The 10,427-nt window shown below is 46.9% G+C and overlaps 1 long non-coding RNA gene across 1 annotated transcript in view; it reads right to left on the minus strand.

Moving 5' to 3' along the window:
- Positions 1-1,212: 1,212 nt before the first annotated feature.
- LOC310869186 overlaps positions 1,213-10,427 on the minus strand; it is a 50,110-nt gene continuing 40,895 nt past the window's right edge. The window contains exons 2-3 of the long non-coding RNA XR_014570136.1: positions 8,618-8,690; positions 1,213-1,418 (exon numbers count right to left, since the gene is read on the minus strand). This is a non-coding gene — a long non-coding RNA (uncharacterized lncRNA). The remainder of the gene's footprint in view (positions 1,419-8,617; positions 8,691-10,427) is intronic.

Genomic DNA, 10,427 nt, shown 5'->3' on the forward strand with positions numbered 1-10,427 from the left:
CGTTCTTCGATTTTTTCAAAAATAGCAGACCTACAAGCTCATAGCGCGCCACTCGGTGGCGCGCTATGAGCTTGTAGATCTGCTATTTTTCAATAGCTAAAGCATAACATGATGCTAACACCAAAATGGGTTCCCGTTCAGAATGGGATAAGGACCCCTTAGCTGGGAGAGAGATGATTGAAGCACTACATATTGTATAAAATATTAAACCTTTTCATAGATTTCATGGATAGCTTCATAGACTTGTTTGACAGCACTATGTTGGATTCGAGTTAATGGACATTTATCCACTAAAACCGACCTCAATACTTAGCAAACCTTATTGCTGAAAATAACCGATCTACAAGCTCACAAGATATGAATGGTCTCAATCTATTTGTGAGTCCTCTGACTGAAATTGGATGAACGTTTGACAAAGATATGCGAACAAGTTGGTGAAAATGACGCACAACAAAAGTTTATGCAAATGCAGGAAGGGTATGTGTTTATTTCTCATGATGCAACCTGCTGATGCAGTGTTCAGTATTACATGGCTAAAAGCATCCGGTAGGCCTACAGTTGATCCTGAATGTAGCAATCAGATTACATTTTCTTTTGTAAGGTTAAAACTCTGTATCCTAAAAGTATTCATAGCTATTTGTATCCGGTGTGAGTTCTGTCTCCTGATTAGACGAAATTGCTATCCTGACCTGAAAATGGGTTTTCTGTTTACCAGAGAGAGACATAGAGACTCCTGTTACTGAACAAACAAACACTCGCAATAGCAATGCGTACTGTGAGAATATATATATGAGAATATACAGTATGACACACACAAAAAAATATATCACTTACACTACAGTATGTAGTTTGTATAGTATGTAGATTCATTAGGTCATGGATTCAGAAAAGTGGGGTTCCTTGGGGGGGGGGGGGGGGGATTCCAAATGGAGCCTTACGGGCTTGTAACTCTAAGAGCGTGCCAATGGAACCAAATGGACCCGTACAGGTCCATGTGGTTCCGTTGATACACGGGTTGTAGTGGTCCTCGAAACAATAATAAAAAGTTAGAGAACCACTGCATTTAGTACAGCCTAGTTGCCTTTTGCAATCGTGTCTCTCTCCAGAATTGGTTGACTGTTCCTTAATGTATGGAAGAGTGTACCGTCCATAGTCCCATGGTGTGTGTGTGTGTGTGTGTGTGTGTGTGTGTGTGTGTGTGTGTGTGTGTGTGTGTGTGTGTGTGTGTGTGTTTACATCCCATCTCCTGGAGTTCACAAGCGGTTTGTTTGCTAGCTCCATGTGAGTGACAGGGTTAACGACGGTTTCCCATGCTGTCAGTAGCCTCGCCAAGAGTAGTGGACATCTGGTCGGGCAGTAGCTGCCGATATTACCACTAGTCCAGTCTCAGTATTCAGCAGGGTCCACTCTCTCCAATCCTAGAAACACAAGCAGAAAGGAATGCAAATGATTGACCGTGTCCAAGTGAAAAAAGAAAAAGAAAGAAAATTATACGAAAAAAGTACTTACAGCTCAAAATCCTTTCGAGAAATATTCCCCAAACTGAGCGGGGCCGGCCGGCCGGCGTGGAATGGAGATCGTTCATTTTTATTATTATCTTCTCTGAAGAGAAAAAGAAATGCTAGGAATGATTGTTTCAAGACGAAAAATCTTTTAAAACGCAGTCAGCCTCATATGACCAGAGATCCATCGAACAGACAAAATCAATCAAGACGTGAGTCATGGCTGATCACTCTAGCAGAGACGGACGGGGTCGGATTGCGTTTCAGAGTACATTCCATGCTGAGAGACTTGGGGGGGGGGGGGGGGGGGATTCAAAGAATAATGTAGAGAAGTTTGTGGATGAACCATGAGGGACCTCAACCACCACACACAAAATTATCACATTACTAGTAGCGGTGGGAGATCAAGGACGGGACAACACAGTGTGTGTGCTGCTTCCAGCCATGTGGACGACAACGCCACGCTTTGCTGCTCGTCACGGCAGCGCGGCTGTGGTGGGCATAGGTTTGTTTTTTTGCAGAACGGTGCCAGACTTCAATAGCCAACGGCCACCACACGTCAATTTATTTACATGATGCTTTGTTGCGCGTGGGGTGTAAATAAATAAAATAGCCGATCTACCAGCTGCGAGGACATCAAGACCTCAGCCGTGAGGAGGCTTGTAGATCGGAATTTTCCGTGTGTTGCGACACCCTGAGTATTAAATACCCAAAGTATTAAATCAAGCATCACTCTCGGGCAGACAAAACCTCATCAGACACTCGGCACCCAAGTGGCCTAGATCAGATGAGAGAGTTAAGCGAAGACGTATATTGGGTCTTGGAAACAATTAAACAAATTGTGTAATTATTAAGTATTAACTCTTAGTGTTGGGGGTATGCGTGTTTTATTAGCGTTATGATGTTATGGGAAAAAGCTGGAGCATAGGCAATGCGTTTTGTTTCCAAAACAACAGCTGGGTGCGCTATCTACACCGTCTATCAAGCTATTATGACAGCAACGCATAAATCAAGAAAAATTCTCTCTCTCTCTCTCTCTCTCCCTCTCTCTCTCTCTCTCTCTTAACTGTGATTTGGAACAGCATGTATCACAGCTGTTAACGTCAGGAGCATTCTGATTCCAAGTGGATCACACCGGGAGGGTTGCCGTGAGGCGCTAGAGCCTGGAACGTTGCAGGGTAGGTGGCCACATGCATGGCCTCTGGAGAACCACATGCATGGCCTCCGGAGAACCACATGCATGGCCTCCGGAGAACCACATGCATGGCCTCTGGAGAACCACATGCATGGCCTCCGGAGAACCACATGCATGGCCTCTGGAGAACCACATGCATGGCCTCCGGAGAACCACATGCATGGCCTCCGGAGAACCACATGCATGGCCTCTGGAGAACCACATGCATGGCCTCTGGAGAACCACATGCATGGCCTACGGAGAACCACATGCATGGCCTCCGGAGAACCACATGCATGGCCTCTGGAGAACCACATGCATGGCCTCCGGAGAACCACATGCATGGCCTCTGGAGAACCACATGCATGGCCTCCGGAGAACCACATGCATGGCCTCCGGAGAACCACATGCATGGCCTCTGGAGAACCACATGCATGGCCTCTGGAGAACCACATGCATGGCCTCTGGAGAACCACATGCATGGCCTCTGGAGAACCACATGCATGGCCTCTGGAGAACCACATGCATGGCCTCCGGAGAACCACATGCATGGCCTCTGGAGAACCACATGCATGGCCTCCGGAGAACCACATGCATGGCCTCCGGAGAACCACATGCATGGCCTCCGGAGAACCACATGCATGGCCTCCGGAGAACCACATGCATGGCCTCCGGAGAACCACATGCATGGCCTCTGGAGAACCACATGCATGGCCTCCGGAGAACCTTGCACTTGGCTTTACCAACTGCACTGCACGCCTGGTCATAATCTCTCCAGACTGATTCTGCTGACGGCACCACTAGCCTTTAACATGACAGTGTTGTTGTCAGTAGGGATAAACACAGATCAACGCGGGAGGATGTGTACTAAGAAAGGGGAGGAGCCAAACAGAGTTCCTTGTTACTACACAAAAAATGAAACTTTTGTTTTTAACATAATAGAAAAGGTTCAGAGATTGGCATCGTCCATGGTTCACACGCATTTTCAGCTAGAGATTTTGGAGTCTCCTGGCGGGGACCTAAACTTGAAAAATGAAAATAAATTTGAAAATAGCAGATCTACGAGTTGTGAAACACTAAACAAGCACCCACACACAAAAAGAAATGCACACACGCACGCAAATGCACACACACACACACACACACACACACACACACACACACACACACACACACACACACACACACACACACACACACACACACACACACACACACACACACACACACACACACACACACACACACACACACACACACACACACAGTGCAGCGTAGGTGGCCTGTTGTACACCCCCCCCCCCCACCCACACACAAACACACACCTCCTGACGACGTGCACTTTGCTTTACCTGTGCAACCTCCAAACAAACCGCCCACACACACAATGACATCATTCTGTCTGCACCAGACCTTACAGACCTTACTCTGAGGTTACCATGGTGACAAACACCCATTGCAGTGGGACCGGCCCGTCTGCCTCTGGGGAAGTAAACAAAGTACATTTACTCAAGTACTGTACTCTGTCACTTGTGTCCATGTCCATTTTTTTATACTTACTATGTTACTTTATAGATTTAAATTATGTTTTACAAGACAAACATTAACCAATTAACTCTACTCATTAACTGCTGGAGTTTCTCCAGAACAGCCACTGCCAGCGTTTTTTTACTAATCGTTCAAGACCCACAAAATATTTGGTTCTTCTTTTTTTGAAATTATGTTTTTATTTTGGTCATTGTGTACAAGTATAATGAACAGCTTTACATCATGCGGTCATAAAGTGCATTAGATTAGTTTGTTTGTTTCTTACAGGTATATTTCCCATGTTCTCAATGGTGACCAAAGTTACAACATTTTCTTTTTTGTTTTACTCGAGAGAAGAAAAAAAAGAAACAGACAAGAAAAACAAAAGACAAACATCACATTTGGTTCTTCTACTGTATGACTATCTTAACACCAAATATCTCAAAAGAAAGAAGATAGTCTATTGGGAAATGGTCGATCGACAAGTTCTGCCGTCGTCCCAAGGAGGGAGGTGAGGAGTCAGTGTGTCTGTCAGTGTGTCTCACCATGGTTCTGCCTGTCTCTATGTACGCACGCACACACACACACTGTGTGTCTGTCAGTGTGTCTCACCATGGTTCTGCCTGTCTCTATGGCCGCGTGCACCCAGTCACGTTCCACCTGTAGTGTACAGGGTGACTCTCTGGTGTGTGTGTGTGTGTGTGTGCGGGCAATGGAGGAGTACCGCCGTCATCTCATGGCAGCCCACACGCCCTACCCTATACACAGGCCACACACACACACACACACACACACGCATGTGCACGCACAGACACACACACACACACATGCACGCACCCTTCTCCTGATCTAACCCGCATTCTTTTGACATGACGTGCCACTCTTTTTTTATAGTCAGTGTGCCATATCGTCCGTCCGTCTATCTCTTAGTTTATAGTCAGTGTGCCATATCGTCCGTCCGTCTATCTCTTTTTTTATAGTCAGTGTGCCATATCGTCCGTCCGTCTATCTCTTAGTTTATAGTCAGTGTGCCATATCGTCCGTCCGTCTATCTCTTTTTTATAGTCAGTGTGCCATATCGTCCGTCCGTCTATCTCTTTTTTTATAGTCAGTGTGCCATATCGTCCGTCCGTCTATCTCTTAGTTTATAGTCAGTGTGCCATATCGTCCGTCCGTCTATCTCTTAGTTTATAGTCAGTGTGCCATATCGTCCGTCCGTCTATCTCTTAGTTTATAGTCAGTGTGCCATATCGTCCGTCCGTCTATCTCTTTTTTTATAGTCAGTGTGCCATATCGTCCGTCCGTCTATCTCTTCGTTTTCTCAGCCTCTGACCTCTCCTGCAGTAGCCACCCAGAAACCACAGATCTCATCCTGTTGACAACAACAACGCTGAGCTTTCCACAGCCCAAATTAACTTCCCTTCTGCTTCCTGAGAAGGCTTTGCTGGATTAAAAACAACACTTCTTGGTCAGCTGGGGAGCCTATACTAAGAACTAAACTAAGAAAAGTTACAGTATCTCTATGTTAGCTAGCAGTTAGCTGATGGCTGATGCTAAACAGCCGTCTACGCAGTAACATCCTCAGTGTTTGTATTGGGGCGGCGGTGGCTCAGAGTAGAGTGCCTGGATGGTAACCGTAAGGTTGCCAGTTCGAACCCGGGCTCCCCCAGAGTGTCCCCCCGAAGTGTCCTTGAGCAAGACACTGAACCCCTAATTGCTCCCGATGTGCTAGTTGGTGCCTTGCATGGTTTCCGCTGCCATCGGTGTATGAATGTGTGTGTGAATGGGTGAATGTAATGCACAATCTCTGTAAAGCGCTTTGGATAAAGGCGCTATATAAATGCACCATTTACCATTTACCATTTAGTGTTAATAAAACGTGAAATGTAACCAAACTCTGAGAGTACAAATGTAACCAAATCAATTTGGTTCTCAGAGGATGTGACCGTGTGTCCATGTGTTTGGAGAGCAGCCAACCAACGTGAGCATTATCAGCCTGGAGAACCAGGCCTCAACCTGCCCGACGCCTGCCTGTCTGTCCGCCTGCCTGCCCGTCTGCATGCCTACCTGCCTACCTGCCTGCCTGCCTAACTGCCTAACCGCCTGCCTGCCTGTCTGCATGCCTACCTGCCTGCCTGCCTAACTGCCTGTCTGTCTGTCTGTCTATACCTACCTGCCTGCCTGTCTGCATGCCTACCTGCCTGCCTGCCTAACTGCCTGTCTGTCTGTCTGTCTATACCTACCTGCCTGCCTGTGGCAGAGCCCCTATCGCCCTCCCTCATCAGTACATCTACCTGTCTGCTGGCACACACACACACACACACACACACACACACACACACACACACACACACACACACACACACACACACACACACACACACACACACACACACACACACACGTATTACATGTCTTAACTTCACAGAGATGGATGACTGACTCGGTTAGGGTCAAACATGGCTGCCCTCTGTTGAGAACACCCACCGTTACTCCGACAGGACACACGCGCACGCACGCACGCGCGCGCACGCACGCACACACACACACACACACACACACACACACACACACACACACACACACACAGAACCAACAATTGAATAGAATGCTCTGAAATTCATATCATAACTTTTTACGTTTTCATGCTAAAGCCAAAAAATACAGTACGTAATACACAAGCTCACAACTGAGTCAACTGATATCAGCTCCTACACCTATAACCTCTATGTCTATAACTCTAACCATATCCTGAATCTTTTCCTAATTGTAAACCCCCCCCCCCCCCCCCCCCCTCCCCCTAAGATATTCTTTTTGGCTTGTTTACTTCTACGTGGATAGTATAGTAGAGAGACACAGGGAGTGACACGCAGCAAAGGCCGCCAGGCTCGGGAATCAAACCTGTGACTCGCTGTCAGGATACAGTATGTGTGGCAATGCGCCTCAATCTAACCCTAATCTATCACTAGGCCATATTGCCCCAATTTAGTTTTACCATTAAACAAACATTTTTCTTGAATGTCTATTTCTTAAATACTACTATAGCCTACTTGTGGGGACATGCACACACACACACACACACACACACACACACACACACACACACACACACACACACACACACACACACACACACACACACACACACACACCCATCAACAGGTCGGCTCAGAGGGTGGGCCATCAAAGCATATCTTCATTCAACCCACTGAAAGGGATCTGAGGCTCTCCAGACAGGCCGCGTTTGAAGTGATATCTCTGTGTGCCACTGCATTCTTTACCATGCTGTCATGACTGGAGTTACACACCAAAAAAACAACTAGTAAAGAGGTTCGAGATCACGGGCACTGCACCGCCATGGCTGTGCCCGTAAAGAGGGCGAGATCTGGCCCAGGCCGTAGCGTAACGGTCTGGGCACCGGACTGGTAATCCAGTCGCAGTGTGCCGCGGGTTCGACTCCCGGACCCGACACGGCCTTTACTGCATGTCATCCCCCCATCTCTCTCCCGTTTCCTGTCAGCCTACTGTCTGTCCCTTCAAAAATCAATAAAAGGCGTAAGCCGCAAAAAATATCTTAAAAAAAAAAAAAAAAAAAGAGGGCGAGATCACGGGCACTGCACCGCCATGGCTGTGCCCGTAAAGAGGGCGAGATCACGGGCACTGCACCGCCATGGCTGTGCCCGCCAGTCGTCCGCTCCGTCGACGTGTCGCTCTGTTTGAGCGCCGACCTGATGGTTTCATGTCAAGGGCCCGCCGAATGATCCGTATTCAGCCGCGGACTCCCATTTGAAAAGGCTGTTTTACCAGGGGACCCCCTCATGGAGAGCACATGGGGGACCCCCTCATGGAGAGCACATGGGGGACCCCCTCATGGAGAGCACATTTTGTGTTTAATGTCCAGAATTGTTCAAAATGACACAAAATCCTTTTGGAAAACAGTCGATTTAAGAGCCCACACAATGTGCTTTTTTTTTTTAAATAGTCAAAGTACAAAATGTTTTTCTTTTGTTCCTATTTTTTGTTGGGGAGTCCCTGGAACCCCAGAGGGGTCCCTGGACCCTACTTTGAAAACCAGTGCTTTACAGTACTGTATTAACCCATTCTGACCTGAGATCAGATTCATACGAGGTTTCTGCCGGACACACACTGGTCTGATGAACCTGAGATCAGATTCTAAAAATGTCAGTCGTTCTTCGATTTTGACTAAAATAGCAGACCTACAAGCTCGTATCGCGCCACTCGGTGGCGCGATATGAGCTTGTAGATCTGCTATTTTTCAATAGCTAAAGCATAACATGATGCTGACACCAAAATGGGTGCCCGTTCAGAATGGGTTAAGGGGCTGTATTGGATTGCACGTGTGAACATACAGTATAATATAGTACAGTGAGGGACGTAGTGAAATCAGTCCTACCGGCGCATTCGGTGGGTAGATATCGTCTTCCTGTTTCGTCTGCCTCTTCTTCTCTACGTTCACCTGAGATCACCTGGAAGGAGATAAAAGACAGGAGAAGAGCGGAGGTGAATCATCATGCTGTACGTGAGCTGTATAAACACCAAACTACAATATTTCCCCAAGGAGTCAGATTAAGTTTCGTTTGCCCCGCCATCGACTTCTTTCTTAGCCCTATAAACTCCATTAAAACAGCTGCCGAAGACCGCCGTCTCTCCGGCTACAGAGCAAACAAGGAAAAGAGCGCAAACAAGTTCCTCTGGTTTCACAGAATACATCCCCCTGATTTCCTATAGGGTTTTTTTTATACTGTGTGTTTTGTGCCGTATAATCGCTGTTTTAAAGAGGGGGCACCAAGCGAGCGCTCATACTGTATGATGTCGTGTGTTTAAACGGCTGCCTCCCTGGCTGGCTGCTCCGCTGGTACCCTTATTCATATAATCACTAAAATGACTCATAATAGTACACTATAACAGAAGCTTTTAAAAAAGAAGGTCCAAGCCACAGGCAGGCATGCATCACGCCCACACTATATATTCTGTTCAATGTAAAACTTAACTAAGATGTAAAAGGGTGCGGTTGCAACGCTATACCTGGAAGTTAAGGGGAATGGAAGACCACCAGAAGTCTTTTCCATCATACCGTTTCACTATTATTAGTTCACTCATACAGTTAGCAGGCAGGCAGTAGTGGAAGAAAGTTTCACTAAAGCATATAGGTTCTCAAATGTTTTCGTGCCAAGGACTCCCAAATTGATGTGCACCACCAATCTGAACAAAAGTTTTGTTCTATTTTTTACTTATCTTTTTATTTATGTCTCGAAAAAGAAGGGACTCCCGTCTCCCGCACACTGTCTTCAAATGCAGTGAAATTGTTCATTAGGAAATCCGCAACGTTTCGGCCTATACGACCTTCATCTTGGAGCCTTCATCAGGCTTGGGAAGATAGCCTGATGAAGGCCGTATAGGCTGAAACGTTGCTGGTTCCCTAATAAACTATTTCACTGCATTTGAAGACAGTGTGCGGGAGTCCCTTCTTTTTCAGAAAGTCGAGCACTGTCCTTTTCCTATGCACCAGTTGCCTGTAAGTGTGCAAAAGCCTTGCTTTTTCTTTCTTTCTTTCTCAAAAATAGCAAAATGCAACACAAATCTTCTCTTCTGGCGCTCCCTGGTACGAAGCGTTTTCAGATTTTTTAAATGCATAATGGTTTTGGGGGTTCTTGAGACGAATAACTTAGAGAACCACTGACTTCTTCCACCACTGCTATTCCACCATCATTACGTCACTCACATTCACACAGTCAGCAGGTAGAGAGAGAGAGAGACAGACAACAGACGGACGGACGGGGAGGGAAACGATGGATTCTTAACAGGCGTTTTAATGAGCTCCTGGACTGAAGCGGTGCGCCCCCTTGGCTCAGCGTCAGGCCCACAGCCTGCAGGGACCCGATCCACAAACAAAGGTAATTCTCCGCGTTCTGAGTTTCACTGGCCCCGGACCGGTTACCCCCGGCAACAAATGCACCAAAGTGACAACAAAGCACCCAAAACTTTAAGAACCCTTCCATTCAAAAGTCTCTGGGCGCTCCAGGAGTTTGAAGGGGGGAAAAGCGGTAATAATAACAGGGCGGCGGGGATAGAAAGGGAACACCAGCACCATGTGGACGACATGGTGAAACCATTCCTTCTGGTCCTCCTCTCTCTCCCCCTCTTTTTTAAATACCTGAACCTGGCACGGGGCGCCGTAGGTAGCCTGTGTGTGCTATTTCCAT

This window comes from Protomyctophum parallelum (genome assembly GCF_964188405.1).
Source record: "Protomyctophum parallelum genome assembly, chromosome: 13".
NCBI lineage: Eukaryota > Metazoa > Chordata > Actinopteri > Myctophiformes > Myctophidae > Protomyctophum > Protomyctophum parallelum.